The following is a 20096-nucleotide window of genomic DNA, read 5'->3' as shown; positions in this document are numbered from 1 at the left end:
ATCATTGTGCCACTCTGTGCTTCGCTTATTTGGTGAAGTTGGCACCTTGGAATGCTCATGGAATTGAAGAGTGAAGCGATTCTAAGAGTGGCTGCTGTCATGTGCGTGTTATACTAAAACACAGCATTGTTTGTAGACCAAGCCAAGCTCTCTATGCATATTTATGCATTGCACAATCCTCTACAACACCCTACAGGCTCTCTGCAGACAGGAAATACCTGTTTTTTTAACGTGATTCATCACAATTCGATTCTGGTCAAATTTTTTCAAAAGATTCGGCGAATCGTGTCAAACCGAATTTCAACAAATTTGCCCTTCTCTAGTACCAACCTTTTATGCACCACTGTATCAAATGCCTTGGAAAAGTCCATATATAAAACATCCACAGACTTCCCCAGGTCCAGTTTGGAACTTACCTCCTCATAGAGCCCAATCAGATTAGTTTGCAGGGGGATCCCACATACACCCATGCTGATGGTTTTAAGGTTATGTATAGTGAGATACTCCAGGATAGCATCTCTAGCAAACTACTCAAATATTTTTTTCCACAATAGAAGTTAGACTCAAAGATCTGTAGTTTCCAGGATCACTTTTACATGCTTTTTGTACCTTTTTTGCTACCTTCACATTTACCACCTTTAAGCAAACACATTTGCTATGCACCAGTCCTGTGGAACAGAATCAGTCCTTAAAGATTCTTCAAATATTAAAAATAATGCACAATGAAACGAAGGTATTCCAGCACTCAGAATCTTCTTTAAAAAAATATTTGAATTTTTATTTTGTAAATATTAAAATTGCAAGGTCACATCCTGGCATATCATCCAAAAAAGAAAAGATCTACGCGTTTCGGACTAGTGCGCTTGCGTCCTTATTCATGATCTAAAAAATCATTGTGATCCTCCATCTTAAAAAAGAGGCGGAGGAAAAAGACCAGGTGAATTGGCTTGTAATCAGTTAACCCTTACATAACGGCAGCAGAGATACATTCCATGACAAAACATGCTAGTTCATCAAAGTATACAGATAAACATTCGGACATAATTTACTTTGTGTACAAACCTGCTATTAATGCAACCACATGAAAAAATATATACTAAAATGAACTAAATACATTTGAATATATGTTAACATATACTATGTTAACATATATGTTAACATGCATGTTAACACATACATCTTACAGTACAGAATTACAACAATATATTTTGACAGTGACACATGTTCTTTTGAAGAATAATTTTTTTACTTTCAACAATGATTATTATTTACAAACACAAGGATGCCCCATGGGCTCCTGTTTTTCTCCGTCACTGGCAAATATTTACGTCTCCTGGTGGGAACAGGAATTTATCTATTCTGATAATAACCCTTTTCGAGATCTTATATTTTTTTTTGGCCGTTATATAGATGATGGTCTGCTTATATGGAGGGGCACCCCTACATCCATATCTGAATTTATTGTGTACATTAATAACAATGATTATAACCTGGAGTTTACATACAATATAGGTACAAATGAGATTACTTTCTTAGATGTGACCCTAAGGGGGGACAACATCACGGGTAACATTGAGTCGGTGTTATACCGAAAAGAAATTAGTGGCAATTCAATTCTTCAAGCCACCAGTTGTCACCCACAACATGTAATTCGCAATCTCCCTGTAGGAGAATTTATGACAAACAGATTAAAGAACAGAGGATATTCAAACAGGGATATAGCGAGAGAAAAGACTATAGCCAGTGAAAGGGAGTCTCTCCTAAAAAATCAACATGAGAATAATAGACAGAATCCTACTGCGCATAAAGTGGTTTTTTCCACAATGTACAGTGAGGATTACAAAGATATTGTCAAAATATTCAAAAAATATCTTCCGGTATTGGAAGCAGATAATAAACTTACAAATATCCTACGTCCAGGGTGTCAGTTTGTTTCTAGAAGAGCGTGCACAATAGGGAATTTAGTTTCACCCTCCACATTTTCTTCTATACCACAGGGCAAAACAAGTACATGGCTAGATACAAAAGGCTCTTATGCCTGTGGTGGAAATAGGTGTAATGTATGCAAATTTATGACCAACAAAAAAGTTTTTTCTTCTGATCAAGACAATAAGCCTAGAAATATCAAGTCGTTTATAAATTGCAACACTAAATATGTTGTTTACTTGGCTTATTGTAACATCTGTAGAGTACAGTATATTGGGAGTACTATACGTTCCCTCAAGAAGAGAATTGCAGAACATGTAACTGATGGCTCTAAATTTACAGACAAAAACATTTCCAGTCTCTCCAGACATTTTTATTATACACACAAAGGAGATTTTTCCTCTTTGGAAGTTACCGGCATAGAGAGGGTTACTATCCCAATCAGAGGAGGGAACAGAACACACAAACTGCGCAACCGTGAGATGTTTTGGATTTTAACATTAAATACCCGAATGCCGACAGGTTTAAATAATAAAACAGATACGTTATATCTATATTGAGAATTCCCAAAACACATGCAATGGGGTTTATTACTGGAGTCTTTTGCTCTAACTTTGTGCTATAACGCATCGGCCATTGACCCATGCAGTCATGAATAGGTATATAGTCTAATAGCGTAAACAAATATAACGCTGGGTCTATACAATAAAGAGGTTATGGTGTTTTTTGAATAGTGTTAGAATATCTACGTTATAAACAACAGGATGAGCTCTGAATATCATAAAATAATCTTCCGTCCATGTGACGTTAACAGTATGTGTTAACATGCATGTTAACATATATGTTAACATAGTATATGTTAACATATATTCAAATGTATTTAGTTCATTTTAGTATATATTTTTTCATGTGGTTGCATTAATAGCAGCTTTGTACACAAAGTAAATTATGTCTGAATGTTTATCTGTATACTTTGATGAACTAGTATGTTTTGTCATGGAATGTATCTCTGCTGCCGTTATGTAAGGGTTAACTGATTACAAGCCAATTCACCTGGTCTTTTTCCTCCGCCTCTTTTTTAAGATGGAGGATCACAATGATTTTTTAGATCATGAATAAGGACGCAAGCACACTAGTCCGAAACGCGTAGATCTTTTCTTTTTTGGATGATATGCCAGGATGTGACCTTGCAATTTTAATATTTACAAAATAAAAATTCAAATATTTTTTTAAAGAAGATTCTGAGTGCTGGAATACCTTCGTTTCATTGTGCATCATTCAGGACTGCCTTTCCATGCACCGAGAGCTAAGGAGGAATAGGACCTCGTCTATATTGAGGATGCAGCTTATGTGAGTGAGCGGTGGCTTTCTTTCTATTGTTTCCTATTAAAAATAATGGTCTGTCTATCATGGTATATAGTTCATGCAATACCCGGGGTTTACACCATTTGGGCCTGGTGATTTGTCTATTTTAGTGGTTGCGAGGCAGAGCTGTACATCTAACTGTTGACATACCAAAATGAATTTAGATTATTCCTCATCATGTCTTCCACTAGGGAATTTTCCTGGGTAAATACAGTTGAGAAGGCAACATTCAATAGATTGGCCCTTTCCTAATCTCCCTGCACCATAACCCCAAGGTTTTTAGTTTCTTGACATTTATACACTTGAAAAATAATTTGGGATTACTTTTATTCCCCTTGGCAATATTTCCTTCAGTCGCTATTTTTGCTGCCCGTTACAAGACTAGTTAACAAAATTGGTTATTTCTTCTTTCTCTTATACTATTTCCCATATGGTATGTGTTTCTCACAGTTCTTTTTTTAAATATTTGTGAAAATGTTTCATTTTTTTGGGTGCTTTTGTTTTTGAGGTTATTGTCCCAGTTTAAGCCTATAAGGTCCTCCCTTAGGTGTTAAAAATTTGTCCTCCGGAAGTTTATAGTGTTTGTTTCCCCCAGGGCCAATTCTAGGGTTTTTGCTGCCTGAGGCGAAAATTAAAATGGCGCTCCCCCGCCCCAACACCAGACCTCCCCTGCTTCCAGGATATATAAAGCCTACTGAATTTCCACATTAAAAAAAAAATGCTAACAACATTACTTAAAATTAGTAACTGGCCCTCTGTGACACCACACGTAGTACCACTAGCCGGTCAGTGACACAGACAATAGTGGCATCTAGTACCTCTCAGGTGACAATCTGCTCCATCATTAAATTTTCTCCCACCCAGCACTGTTGAATTTGCTGGCAGATGTCTTCAGCTCCCGGCACCACATCTCTGCACTGCACTAATAATATACCACAGTCACTTACAGTATATATTCACCAAAATAACAGTGCTCCAAATTTATATACTGTACACCTCTCATGACACAACGGACCACTCTACCCCCCCCCCCACCACCACCACCACCAACACACACAGAATGGAAATAGAATCCCTTCTTTTTTTATTTAAAAATTTATAACAAAAGCTCCTGTACCCTAATTAAATTATATACAACTCCTATAGTTTAATTAAAATCTGACCCCTATATCCAGATTCTCCCACGTTTAACTACATACAGATTTACCGCCCCAAAATTTTATTTAAATCATGCCCCCACTCACTTAAATTACATACAGTACTCCATATAAAACACACACCCTTTTAAATACAGCCCCCACCTACATTTTTATAAGATTCAGCCCCCTCCCATATAATGCTTCACCCACAAGTTATATTATATAAAGCCCACCTTGATTATGTAATGTGTAGTTAAATTATGGTTAAAAGCCACCCCCAGGTTATATTATGTCCAGCTCACCTCCCATATTATATAATATACAGCCCCCCTTATTATATAATATGCAGCCTCTGTTATATACAGCCTCCTTATTATAAAGTAAGCAGCTCCCGTATTCTATGATATATAGCCCTCGTTTTCTTAGATATACTTTCCACCGTTTTCTTAGATATACTGCCCCCTTTTCTTAGATATACAGCCCCGCGTTTTCTTAGATATACTCCCCCCCCCCCGTTTTCTTAGATATACTGCCCCCCGTTTTCTTAGATATACAGCCTGCCTTTTATAAAAATAATAAAGCAATCAACTCACCTCGACTCCTGTCACGCTCCTTTACGTCTTCTTCCCGAGTCTTCGGCTACCTTGTGCTCTGTGATTTCATCGCACGCTGCCTGAGTCCTCCAGAGCCACAGAGCGGCACGGACAGAATAATCTGTTACGGCCACTCAGTACATCATTCGTGTCTGTCTCTTAAAGAGACAGGCGCAATTCATTTTTCATGTAGGCGATTTCGGGCGGCAATCGCCACCCGAATCGCCCACATTATGGCCCCAAATTTTGCCGCCTCAATTAGGGCTCTGGCATTTTTATCTCGCCTCATGGCAAATGCGGCCCTGGTTGCCCCTCTAAAAACCATCTTAGTAACGTATAATATAAAATCAACAATATTGTATTCACTAATACCAAGATTCCCCCCAACCTATAATTTTGATAACCTAACCAACAGACCTGAAAGGGTAAGGTTCAGGAGTGCCCCCCCCCCTCTTGTTGGCTCCAGGACTAGTTGCAACAGGTAATTGTTGTTGACAAAAACATAGTACCTTTGAAGGACCTGCAGGTTTTGCCCCCCCCCCAGTCAACCTATGACAACCTATCTTAACAGCCCAGTCATCTCTGTTGTCCAGCCATGTTTCGCTGATACCCACTATATCACATTAAGAGTTCCAGTTCCTCCATTTTGTTTGTGTGAACATGAGGGTGATATCAGGTGGGCCACTGAATGAAAATGGGGGAGGAGAACATGAGGAGGGCTCAATGAATGAGGAGACAGCAAGAGATAAGGGGGTTACCTGCATGATGAGGGAGAGAAAGGGCGGAAATGGCAAAAATGAGAGAAGATGTAGTAGAGATGAGAAAATATTAAAAAATTACCTCATGTTTCTTTTTGATTAATTATGGTAAAATATATTGCTTTGTATATATGTTTGCACATGTTATATGATTTGTTTTTTACATATTTGTATGGTATTTTGATATTAAAATAAAGAGACTTGTTATAAAATAAAAAATAAAAAAATCCTCATTTTACTTTGCAAAAATAATCTAACACCACATGACAAAACCAGAGGTGTATAATAAATGAGTCCCAATGCCCAATATTTAACTCACTATCCCATACAGTGACATCATAATGAAAAAAAATGTCCAAATCACCATTTTTTCTGCATTTTGCCGAAAAAAAAGGATAAAAAGTGATCAAAGGGTTTACAGTCTCCAGAATGGTAACAATGAAAATGTCAGCTTGACCCACAAAAAGTTACAGGTCTTTATACATAAGGTGTACAAAGGTGTGAAAGTAAATAATATATGGATGTAAAAATTTAGTGTTACAGTTAATTCTTTTCAAAATAATTAAATGTTATGTATTTAAAAACCTAAATACATTTATGTGACAGAAATGTGTTTTTATTGTGAATTCTACTTTACTCAAATTTTATTTATTTTAGTACATTACATTGAATATTAAATGTTGCCAGTAGAGAGCACAACCTGCCCTGCAAAAAACAAGTCTCGTAAAGCTCTGGGAATGGAAAAATAAAAAAGTTATGGCCTTTGGAAGAGGAGGAGTAAAAAACAGGAAAAGTATGCAGCATTAAAAGTGCACATCTTGAGTCCGTCGTAACCCAAATGAATGGAGTGGCAAGACGGACATGCGTGCTGCTTTTCTGTTCCCTGAGCTAAGGAGATTTATGGAGAAACATTCTCTATTTCACTGTTAACAAAAATACAGCTTTTCACAGATATAATCCCAACTTATCTCCATCAGTCTTAGTGCACACAATTTTAATTACCCCTGGTTTACAACCCTGCATCTTCTGACTTTAGGGTTGGCCGCCACCTTGCTTTTCTGTAAGACTGAGGTTGAGCTGAGCTCTTCTCTACTCTCTGCCTCTAGCCCCCCCCCTTCCCCAGCTCACACACACTGACATGTTGACACACAAATACGAATCACATTGTAAGCTACAGGCAGATAAGTTCTTTATCTGGGGGAAGGAGGAGCGAGGCACATCAGATCAAAGTGTGTGTGTGTAGCTGAGATGTAGCAGGCTAAGAATTTTATATGTATCTCATCATCCTCTCTCTTTTTCTATGTGTCAGATACTAGTAGAATGTTCAGAAGGTAAAGTAAAGTGTAGATAAACCTGTACCCTGATAATCTAACTGCATTGGAAGCTCACAGAACTAGATGGATCATAATGGGGCTTATTTACTAAGGGTCCGAATGCCGCACTTTCGTCGGGTTTCCCGAATATTTCCGTTTTGTGCCGAATTGCCCCAGGATTTTGGCACATGCGACCGGAAAGTGGCGCATTGGCGCCGGCTTACACGCGACAGAGCCCAACGGATTCGGACCAAAACCGCAGAATTTAATTTGTGTCGCAAGATCAGGCACTCACATGCACCAGGAAGAAGAAGTTGAACTCCTGCAGAACTCGGGAAGCAGCACACATGCAGGAACTCGGACGCACAATGTTAGTGAATCGCTCCGGACCCGAATTCTCGTCGGACAATGCACCACGGGATTGCGACGGGAAAGTCAATCTGACCAATACTGAGTTATAGGAGTAACTGTAATAAATCTGAGTAGAATTGTAAAGGGTTATTGTGTTAACATCACCAGGGGATTGACATTTGAGAAAATTCTTTCATGGGCAACCCAATTCAAGGACAAAGCCACTTTAGGGCTTCCAGACCAAGCCCAATTTTTTTTTTTAAATCTGCCCTGTGTCGCTATAAGTGGTTAGAACCATCAAATGCTTTAACATATCCAGGTAATTTTGGGATTCTTTTCTCACATTGTACATCACACATTGTACTTCAAATTAGTGGAAACATTTGGATGATATCTTTTACATTTAATAATAAAAAATTGAAGTTTGACAAACATTTTTCCCTAATGTCTGCTTTATGTTGGCATGTCTTTTTATGCATCCTCTAATTTTTCTATAATGTGACTTAGAACTGCGGCTACAATTTTTCACATTTTTATGCAAATCACCAAAGCACCTGCTCAGTTTTTATGTCACTTTGAGAGGGTGAAAACCCATAAATTATCCCATTGTAAAAACTACATTTGTTGTAGGAACTTATTTGTTGAGAAATTTGTTTGTTTTTGCATCGCCATGTTCTAAGAGGAAGAACATTTACATTTTTTTGTATCTAGAGTCTTAAGGCTTGTTTTTTTTGTGGGACATGCTGTACTTCTTATTGGTATCATGCTGGGGTAAATATTACATTATGATCACTTTTTTTTGTTTTTCCTATGAGGTTGGAAGTGAAAATATTTAAATTTTTTTGTGTGTTTTTTAATACTTTTTATGGTGTTTGCCATATGGGTTCAGTAGCACCTTTATTTTATGGGTTGTTAGGGACGAGGTGATACCCTATATGCACTGTTTTGTGGTGATTTTCAATTTTTTATTGTGAAATTTGATTTTTATATCTGATAGGACATACTGCAATACTAATGCGTGGGCTGACACAAGCACTGTTACTGCTGGCATCATACTGCTCCATTGGTGACCGCGACGATTACTGGGTTAATATGGGTTCACATATAGCCGAGTTCCCACAGGGATCGCACAGGCTCTGCTTCTGAGCCTGGGTGATCGCTTAGACGTACAAGTACATCGGGATGTGGCAACAGGGTTAAGCGGCCTTAAGGAAACAGAAGCAGAGTTCTCCTATGAATGTTTACTTCCTGGAAGATCCCCTGGACGACCATGTAAAATACAAAAAATAAATATGGCTGGTAGTTATACCTGTTGTTGAAATGATAAATGTAAACATTATTTGTTTACAAATTAAATTATTTTGTGAACCATGTAGAAAAAGATTTGTGTTACTACATAAAATGGGAGAAATATCCACGGTTGTTTTCTCAGTAATAAATGTTTTACATATGATATAATTTCCACAGTATTTTTTCACATTTCAAACCAAGTCTAAGTGCAAACAAAAAAGAATGCATTATAACTATGCCATCATGTTCAATGATGTATGATTGCTAATGAGAAAACAATCCATTAATTTGTCCAAAATTGGATCTTCCTATTTAGCAATTATTCTCCATTAGTGTGAAAACAAAAATCAATGTTTGCTAACATTTGCTAATGGCAAAGAGTACATTACAGTTATTTTAGCAATTACAGATCCCCAGTCTGATAACCTAAAATAAATACATTAATATAATCATAGGAAAGGAAAAAAATTGAGCAGGTCGCAATCACGATAGGCGGAATAAATGAAGCAGTACTTTGGTTTCAGACTGAATTGGACATGTTTAGATTATATTGTATAGAGGGGGTGGCTTGGCCGCAGCTGCAAATTGTCGTGTGGGCACTTGGTTCTGCACGATACCCTCTAAGGTAAGCGACTTTACACAGTATCCGAACCCCAAATTATGCAGAGAGCTATCGGATAGGACTGTGAGCATGACAAAGCATAGAAGGTATGCTGCAAAGCCACACAAGTTAGAGGATTTCATACTTACTGCATCCGAATCCAAGATGGCGCTGCAGTCCTGAATACCATGGCACAGCTTCTCTCTCTCTTTTCTAACAGACACTCTTGCTCTGCCTCTGACCCAGAGGGCGCCTTCATTGCAAACGCATTCCCCCTTCCACTTATGTTTTGGATGCGTTTAAAAACGTGAGAAAAAGGCCACCTGGGAAGGCGCCCTGAGATGAGATCCGTGCGTTCCCTCATAAATATATTAATGCAGAGGCTAGAAGCCCTCTTTAGCAGAGAATAGCCAAGACTACAAGTTAACCCGCTTGTTTTTAGCTCAGTGACCAGACTTGACATTTCAAATCATTGGTTATAACTTCGGAATGCTTTAACATCTCCAGTTGGTTTTGATATTGTTTTCTCAATAAACTTTGTACTTCATGATAGTTTAAGTGATAAGTTTTGCGTTTAGTTATGAAAAAAAGTATAAACGTAGCAAAAGTTCAGAAAAAATTATTATAGTTTGAAATGTACTGCTTTCTAGGCAGATAGATAAAATACCTAAAAAGCTTGATAACCAACATTTGTATCGTCACATTCACAAAATGTTATCAACTATTTCAAGGGGGACAAAAACAAAATGATCTATTTATATTTTGGACTTTTAACACTTTTGTTTTACCGCTCACCATAACGTAAAAATCTATATCTATATAAATCTTTATCTATATTCTCTGGTTCACTACGATTGCGGTGATACCTCATTTATATAGTTTTTCTTATCTTTGCTCAGTTTTACTGACCAAAGCCAATATTGGAGAAAATCACATTGTTTTTACTGTCAACAATTTTCAGGAGCATAAATTCTGTAATTTTCTGTTGACAGATCTGCTTGAGGGCTTATTTTTTACGAAAAGAGTTGTTCTTTTCAGTTGTATCATATAAGGGCATGAAATAATAATGATAATTTATATAGTACCTACAGATTACACAGCGCTGCATAAAGCTTGCCAAATTGGTGTCTGTCCCCATGGGGCTCACAATCTAAAAAACCTACCAGTATGTTTTGGAGTGCAAGAGGAAACAGGACCCCCCACGCAAACACGGAGAGAATCTGTCACTCTGTCTCTCCCCAGACCGGACCTATCTTTATGGTAATGTAAATCTATATCTAACTGGTTGTACCTTGCTTACACTGGACTTTGTTTGATGATATGCATATTGTTTGCAGAACTATTAGATCTATGATTTTTTTTGTCCCAGTGCTTATGTGTACTTTCTAGACTATTACCCATATATTTATGTAATATCTGCTTTGGTAATTTGTTGCCTTATATTTAGTCTGTGTCTTGGGGAGTATGTGTGATATGTACCCGATTTGGGGCTTTTTAATTGTGTTTTAATACTGGTGATCAATAAAGTTTATTATTTGTCATCTATACACATCTGCTTTTTTCTTTAAAAATTATAGTACTTTTTTAGATGTGTGACCAATTAGTTATCTGCATAACCACACCTCCAAAAGTTTAAACACGGAGAGAAGATACAAACTCTTTGCAGATGTTGATCTGGGTGGGAATTGAACCCAGGACTCCAGGGCTGCAAAAATCACTTTTTAGAACATATTTTGTGAGGGTTACAGGAAGTTTTTTTGTGTTTTTTTTCTTTTTAATGACATTCACCGAGCGGGCTCAATATTGTTTTTGATTTATTGTAAAGATTGATGAACTTTTTGTGTGTTTTATATACATTTATTTGGATTTTATCTGAGGTGATTAGGTGACTTTTATTTTAATATAATAAAATGATATTTCCTTTTTTTTCCTTCAATTTTCCACTCTTGGGCTGTAACAAGCGTTTAACTGAGTGCGGGACACCGTGGCTGCGGCAGGATGGATGGGATCCCCTGGTAAGCACACTGGGAGGGGCCGATCTATGGAAGGACACACTTACACGCCGCAATCATGCTTGACCGCAGCATGTTAGGGGTTAAACACCCAAGAACTGAGTTTTTCTGATCCCGGTTTTTAGTGCCAGGTCTGGGCTATGACGACACAGCCAGACACCAGCATTTGCAGTACTATATGTCCCGCAATCTTCTTCTGACGCGCAAACCTAGAAAGGTGGCGCGTCAGAAGAAGTACCCTTACAGACTGATGTAAAAAGCGCAGTCATTGAGTGGTTAATGTAAAAGACGAGCTAAACTCTGCTGATACACTTCTCTCTCATTTAAACACTGCTGATAAAAATCTAATGGAAGCATTTCTGCCACCAATAACACTATGACTGAAGCTACTATGAAGGGAATGTTAGTAGCATTCAGAAATTCCTTCCAATTTGACAGAACGCAAATTCTTGCTCTGGAACAAATCTCTTAAATCCCTAGGTGAAAGAACAGACCATATTGAGATAAAAATTAACAAGTCTGTTCTCAGAATTAACTTACTGAAGCTCAGTATAATCTCAAGACCGAAGTACAGCAACTGCAAGCTAAAGTGGAGGAATTAGAGGACAGATCTTTCTGCAACAAAGTCAAAGGCATATCTGAATTCATACCAACTGCAGATTTACTTAAAGGGAACCTGTCATCAGGGACCTCATTTTTCACTAAAGACCATGACACCTGCAGTGAAAATCTGCCTTTCTGCCTTTTCTAAGCATTTGCATTACTATATAATTGTGTGTTATAACTTACTCTTGCTCCCTGACAAAATCCTGGGGTAGTCACAGGGGCTGGACTTTGGTTTGGATGCATTTCAAAAAACAACATGTGACCTGTTTGAGCTGCAGGCTGTCCTCCATGTTTGTGCTCCTGTACAGCTTGTCCCTCCCCCACTGATGTCAGGCTGACCAGGCTGTGACCTCTGAGAAAAAGCAGGAGGTGGAGCTAGACATGAGCACAAAGTTGGGGCCCAAGCTCTGAGGAGTGGGTAACAGACAAACCACATGTTGTTTTTCGAAATGCATGCAAACCAAAGTCCAGCCCCTGTGACTACCCCAGGATTTTGTCAGGGAGCAAGGTAAGTTATAACACATAATTATATTGTAATGCAAATGTTTAGAAAAGGCAGAAAGGCAGATTTGGACTGCAGGTGTCATGGGCTTTTACAATCTGTCTTTAGTAAAAAATGAGGTCCCTTGTGACAGGTTCCCTTTAAATATGTACAATCTCTTATTGAGTACATCCTGCCAAACCTTGACCAAAAAGATCTTCTAATTGGCAGAGCACATCAAGTTCCTCGTCTGAAGCACTTAGATGACTTTGTCCCTAGAGTTGACAACACAACAACCACGGAGAATGTGACCATTATCAAGCGGGTCTGTGCTGATGCTTTTTTTTCACCTACACTCTTGGTCTGTTAGCACTCTAAATGTTAGATCACTCATGATCTTGGACCTTGTTGCTATATACAGTTTTGTTCTATCAGTTTATGTTTCTCCACAGAGTAGAGCTATACACTCACCGGCAACTTTATTAGGTACACCTGTCAAACTGCTCGTTAACACTTAATTTCTAATCGGCCAATCACATGGCGGCAAGTAGACACGGTAAAGACAATCTCCTGCAGCTCAGACCGAGCATCAGTATGAGGAAGAAAGGTGATTTAAGGCCTTTGAACGTGGCATGGTTGTTGGTTCCAGAAGGGCTAGTCTGAGTATTTCAGAAACTGCTGATCTACTGGGATTTTCACGCACAACCATCTCTAGGGTTTACAGAGAATGGTCCGAAAAAGAAAAAACATCCAGTGAGCGGCAGTTCTGTGGGCAGAAATGCCTTGTTGATGCCAGAGGTCAGAGGAGAATGGGCAGACTGGTTCGAGCTGATAGAAAGGCAACAGTGACTCAAATCGCCACCTGTTACAACCAAGGTAGGCAGAAGAGCATCTCTGAACGCACAGTACGTCGAACTTTGAGGCAGATGGGCTACAGCAAAAGAAGACCGCACCGGGTGCCACTCCTTTCAGCTAAGAACAGGAAACTGAGGCTACAATTTGCACAAGCTCATTGAAATTGGACAGTAGAAGATTGGAAAAACGTTGCCTGGTCTGATGAGTCTCGATTTCTGCTGCGACATTCGGATGGTAGGGTCAGAATTTGGCGTCAACAACATGAAAGCATGGATCCATCCTGCCTTGTATCAACGGTTCAGGCTGGTGGTGGTGGTGTCATGGTGTGGGGAATATTTTCTTGGCACTCTTTGGGCCCCTTGGTACCAATTGAGCATCGTTGCAACGCCATAGCCTACTTGAGTATTGTTGCTGACCATGTCCATCCCTTTATGAGCACAATGTACCCAACATCTGATGGCTACTTTCAGCAGGATAATGCGCCATGTCATAAAGCTGGAATCATCTCAGACTGGTTTCTTGAACATGATAATGAGGTCACTGTACTCAAATGGCCTCCATAGTCACCAGATCTCAATCCAATAGAGCATCTTCGGGATGTGGTGGAACGGGAGATTCGCATCATGGATGTGCAGCCGACAAATATGCGGCAACTGTGTGATGCCATCATGTCAATATGGGCCAAAATCTCTGAGGAATGCTTCCAGCACCTTGTTGAATCTATGCCATGAAGAATTGAGGCAGTTCTGAAGGCAAAAGGGGGTCCAACCCGTTACTAGCATGGTGTACCTAATAAAATGGCCGGTGAGTGTATATTCTAACATAAAGAGGCACATTACATACCCAGTCACTGGAGTTCACTAAGTCCGACTATAATGCGCCCATCTTTTTAGTGGTGCATCTTAGGGTTAGGGCTTACGACAGAATTTAAAAGTTAAATACGACTCTCAGTCCAAATCAGTCAGACAGTCCAACGGCACGCCCCCTAATGGAAGCCAGCGCAGCTGCCCCACAAAAGGGTTGCGTGTGCAACAATCCCAGCGTACGTACTTCTTTATTACCTAACTTCTGTGGTGGGGAAAATATTCCCTACAGGTGGGGATTCCCTACGAAAATCCTTATTCGAAAGAATAATACCACCCATGCAGTGAAATCAATTATAGAAGGTTTTTATCTACTATCGTCATGGCAAATACCCATAAACGATCCAGTCACTGCCATCGGTAAAGGACCTCCTCGGCGCATAGACCGTGAATGGCGCACTGTAGGGGACCCTTAATTATTATAACCAAGTGGCAATGTATACTTAATATTGAGACGTGACAGACTATCCAAACTCTCCATGTCCACAAATGTGTATTTTCTCCCCAATACTTACTGCACCTATAGTGTTGAATGCACAGGGTGCACTGGTTAACCTTCCTAGGGGCGTCCCAACGACGTCACTCTTACCTGTTTTTTCTATTGTTACTGTTAAACTGTTTTTTTATGTGATCAGTAGGTTTTATGCATCAAATAATGGAATAGGTGAGGGCATCTGTTGCTGTCCCACAACTCCTCATGTTCTCTACAAACATTCCTTCTACAATAGTAAACTCAGCACCTGTCACTACAATATAGATGGGGATTAAACTGGTATCAATTAATGCTAAGGGTCTAAATAGTCCCTACAAAAGATCTTTGCTGTGGAGAGAGGCGATCCTACAAAAGGCAGATATTCTATGTGTCCAAGAGACCCATTTCTCCAGCAAACATGTCCCAAAAATATCACACAAAAAATTTCCCTTCATCATACACTCCACCTTCAATAAAAAGCAGAGAGGAGTCATGATGTCATTTAACTCCTCCTTAGCTGTAACGGTAGATAAACAAATCATTTACCCAGAAAGTCGCTATATCATTCTAGTCTGCACCATAAACAATCTAGACCAGGGGTCCCCAAACTTTTTACATAGGGGGCCGATCACTGTCCCTCTCAGACCGTTGGAGGGCCGGACTGAAGTTTAAAAATAAAAAAAATATTAATTAATTAATTATTTCCTATACTGCCCCTGATAATTAATTATTTCCTATGCTGCCCCTCATAATTAATTATTTCCTATACTGCCCCTCATAATTAATTATTTCCTATGCTGCCCCTCATAATTAATTATTTCCTATACTGCCCCTGATAATTAATTATTTCCTATGCTGCCCCTCATAATTAATTATTTCCTATACTGCCCCTCATAATTAATTATTTCCTACGCTGCCCCTCATAATTAATTATTTCCTATACTGCCCCTCATAATTAATTATTTCCTATGCTGCCCCTCATAATTAATTATTTCCTATGCTGCCCCTCATAATTAATTATTTCCTATGCTGCCCCTCATAATTAATTATTTCCTATACTGCCCCTCATAATTAATTATTTCCTATGCTGCCCCTCATAATTAATTATTTCCTATACTGCCCCTCATAATTAATTATTTCCTATGCTGCCCCTCATAATTAATTATTTCCTATGCTGCCCCTCATAATTAATTATTTCCTATGCTGCCCCTCATAATTTATTATTTCCTATGCTGCCCCTTATAATTTATTATTTCCTATGCTGCCCCTTATAATTTATTATTTCCTATGCTACCCCTTATGAGGAAATAATTAATTATGAGGGTCAGAATAGGAAATAATTAATTATGAGGAGCAGGATAGGAAATAATTAATTATGAGGGGCAGCATAGGAAATAATTAATTATTCCCTATGCTGCCCCCTCATAATTAATTATTTCCTATCCTGCTCCTCATAACTATTCCCTATGCTGCCCCTCCATTATTATTTTCTATAATTGCCCCATAATCCATAATTTCATATATTAGGGCAGCCACAATGTTTCTACTGCTGTTTTAAAAAAAATAATAAAAGCCCTGTACTTACCTCTGGCTCCTGCATCTTCTTTCTTCGGGCTGCTGCCGGACAGGAAGCGGTGCGCGGCCGCGTGATGACGTAATCACGCGGCCGCGCATCCAGGTTCAAGGAGCGATGTGCGCCGGGGTTGTCTTCCGGCCACATCGCTCCACCTGCAGTAATAGTGCTCGAGCGGCCGTTTCCGGCCGCATCGAGCACTATTCAGTGACGGGCAGGAGCTTCCTGTCCGGATGGACGGAGGCCCCTGCCTGACTGCCGTACTGGAGCGCCAGCCCGGGGGCCCCGAAATAACAAATCCGGATCCCGGGGCTCGGCGCTGGATGGGACGGGGGCCGGATAGAAACGGTCCGCGGGCCGCAAGTGGCCCGCGGGCCGTAGTTTGGGGACCCCTGATCTAGACTATACTATTGTATCAGTCTATGCTCCTAATGCAAATCAAAGGCTATTTATGAAAAAACTCCTAAAATTAATAGCCAAAGAAAAAAAAGGTTCACTACTAATAGCAGGTGACTTCAATGCAATAAACGATCCCTCTCTTGACACTGCTTCACTGTTTACCTCCAAACATAGAACTTTTAGGCCCCTTCCACACTAGCGTTGCATTTCACGTCAGGGTGCAATGCGTGAAAAACTGACGTTTTTGGCTGCGTTTTTGTTCCATTTTTCCTTGGAGTAATTAGCGTTTTTGCGTTTTTCATGCACGTGTTGTTAGCGTTTTTTTTGCGTTTTCGGCGCGTTTTTCACGCGCGAGTCAATGGGAGACTCGAGCATTTTTCAAATGCTTGGCCTGTTGAAAAACTCTCTGGACAGCATGAAGTCGGAAGCTTTGCGCTCGTCACAAGAAACGGAGGAAGAACATTCCCTTGTTGATAGCCAAAGCACCCTCAGGTCTGTTTCTCAGCGCATATCGGAGGAGGTGGAGGAGGATGAGGAGGAAGAGGAGGAGAATGTTGGCGAGACAGAAGAGGGGACCATTGTTTAGTCCTTCACTGTTCAGCGTGTATGGGCAGAAGAAGAGCAGTTGGAGGAGTTGGAGGAGGAGGAAATGGACAGTCAGGCCAGTGAGGGGGTGAATTCTTGCGCGTTGGGACTCTGGCGCATATGATTTCATACTAGGCTGCCTATCCCGTGACTCTCGCGTTCAAAGAATTTATTCCAGCACCGATTACTGGGTATTCACTCTCCTGGACCCACGGTACAAGCAAAATCTTTCCACTCTCATCCCTGGAGAGGAAAGGAGTGTGAGAATGCATGAATACCAGCAGGCCCTTGTGCACAAGCTGAAACAGTATTTCCCTTCTGACAGCGCTAGCGGCAGAGAGCGTACTTGTGCGAGACAAGTAGCGAGGGAGAGTAGGCAAGCAGGCAGCTTGTCCAGCACTGGCAGGGGTACGCCCTACAAGGCCGTTGCCAGTTTTATGTCACCCCAGCAAGACACTGTCACCTGTCCCCAGTCTCGGCAGAGTAGGGCTGATCTTTACAGAAAGATGGTGAGGGAGTACGTAGCTGACCATACCATTGTCCTAAATGATCACACAGCTCCCTACAACTACTGGGTTTCAAAGCTGGACATGTGGCACGAACTGGCGCTGTACGCCTTGGAGGTTCTTGCCTGTCCTGCTGCTAGCGTGTTGTCCGAGCGGGTTTTCAGTGCAGCTGGTGGCATCATCACCGATAAGCGTACACGCCTGTCGTCTGACAGCGCTGACAGGCTGACGCTTATCAAGATGAATAAAGCCTGGATTTCTTAGGATTTCCATTCTCCACCAGGTGAAAAAAGCTCAACCTGAATAATGTATGCACTCCTCCTCGTCATTGTCCTCCTTCTCCTCCTCTTTGTACACTAAAGCAGAGGAAACTGGCTATTTTTTGCCAGGGCCAACTAGCTCTAGCTATAGTACTCTATGTATTTAATTTTTCTGGAGGGCCACCTACCCGATCCTCTGGTTTGAAAACTTTTTTGGACTGCCACATACAGGCACTATCCAAATTAAATTGTCTCCATAGCAGCCACCACACGTTGTCTTTTTAGCTGCCTCCACACGTTGTCTCCATTACTACCTCCACATGTCATCGCCATAGCTGCCTCCAAAAGTCGTCCATATAGCTGCCTCCATACATGGTCCCCTTATCAAACGAGCTGTGTCAGGCAGAATTTTGGGTTGTTTTCATGGCTTCCACATCAAACTTGTTTACTTTGTCGCCACCCTGCTGTGTAATCCACAAAATATACTGGCAAACTTTTATCATTTACCGATATTATTTCAGCGCTTTTTGCGCATCTGTTTACATTCCCCTCACCCGCCGTAACCCAAACTTATAAGAACACTACTACACTTGATCTTATACAAAATGTTCTTAGAAGTGCTGTTTGGGGAGTAGCCGAGAGACAGGGGCTTGGATTGGCAAAAGCTCGCTTGGCAGCGGAGCGCCAGCTCCATCCCAAGATCCAATTAACATAGTTTTAACTGCAGCACCTTTAATCTACTACTACTTCACTGCCTCCATACATCGTACTCTTATCAATCGAGCTGTGTCAGGCAGAATTTTGGGTTGTTTTCATGGCTTCCTCATCAAACTTGTTAACTTTGTCGCCACCCTGCTGTGTAATCCACAAAATATACTGGCAAACTTTTATCATTTACCGATATTATTTCACTCTTAATCATGGAACCATTTCCAAAAAAAAACAATTAAAAATAGAACCTCTATGCTATTCCATTATTCCTAGGTGAAATATTCAAACGACCCCGCCTGTTTTGAAAATTATAATTTTTTCAAAGTAAACGCTTCTGGCCCCCAGGCCCATTTTGGGTGGGGAGGAGTCGAGAGACAGGGGCTTGGACAGGCGAAAGCTTGCCTGGCAGCGGACCGCCAGCTCCATTCCAAGATTAGGCAGCCTCAGAGGCATACATGCATGCTGCCCCTGCTGTTTCCTGTCCATTTTGCCTCCACGATCCTCCATAGCGTCCACCAATGTCTCCATGCGCAACTTTCAACTCTCTATACCCCAGACGCTGGAGCACGAGAGGATATGCAGCACATCATCCCCTTATCAATCGAGCTGTGTCAGGCAGAATTTTCAGGTGTTTCACCAGATACATAGTGGAACTCGGCCCATCTGTCGCCGCCATGCTGGAGACCTGAAGTTGCAATCATAGCAGCCCAATATGGATGCCCCATACTGTCGCTCTTAATCATGGAACCATTTCCAAAAAAAGACAATTAAATAGAACCTCTATGCTATTCCATTATTCGTAGGTGAAATATTCAAACGACCCCGCCTGCTTTGAAAATTATAATTTTTTCAAAGTAAACGCTTCTGGCCCCCAGGCCCATTTTGGGTGGGGAGGAGTCGAGAGACAGGGGCTTGGACAGGCGAAAGCTTGCCTGGCAGCGGACCGCCAGCTCCATTCCAAGATTAGGCAGCCTCAGAGGCATCCATGCATGCTGCCCCTGCTGTTTCCTGTCCATTTTGCCTCCACGATCCTCCATAGCGTACACCAATGTCTCCATGCGCAACTTTCAACTCTCTATACCCCAGACGCTGGAGCACGAGAGGATATGCAGCACATCATCCCCTTATCAAACGAGCTGTGTCAGGCAGAATTTTCAGGTGTTTCACCAGATACATAGTGGAACTCGGCCCATCTGTCGCCGCCATGCTGGAGACCTGAAGTTGCAATCATAGCAGCGCAATATGAATGCCCCATACTGTCGCTCTTAATCATGGAAGTCGTCTCCATGGCTGCCTCCACATGTCGTCCCCTTATCAAAAGAGCTGTGTCAGGCTAATTTTTCGGGTGTTTCAACAGATATGTTATGGAACTTGGTCACTATGTCGCCACCATGCTGTGTTATCGACTAAATATACCGTCAACCTTTTGTTCACATA

At 40.7% G+C, this 20096-nt stretch overlaps 1 protein-coding gene across 3 annotated transcripts in view; it reads right to left on the bottom strand.

The window, feature by feature from the left end:
- OPRM1 (opioid receptor mu 1) overlaps positions 1-20096 on the bottom strand; it is a 158992-nt gene that overhangs the window by 54452 nt on the left and 84444 nt on the right. The window lies entirely within an intron of this gene.

Source organism: Engystomops pustulosus, chromosome 3, assembly GCF_040894005.1.
Source record: "Engystomops pustulosus chromosome 3, aEngPut4.maternal, whole genome shotgun sequence".
Lineage (NCBI taxonomy): Eukaryota > Metazoa > Chordata > Amphibia > Anura > Leptodactylidae > Engystomops > Engystomops pustulosus.
The sequence above is the reverse complement of the archived record's forward strand: the minus strand, read 5'-3'. Positions and strand labels throughout refer to the sequence as shown.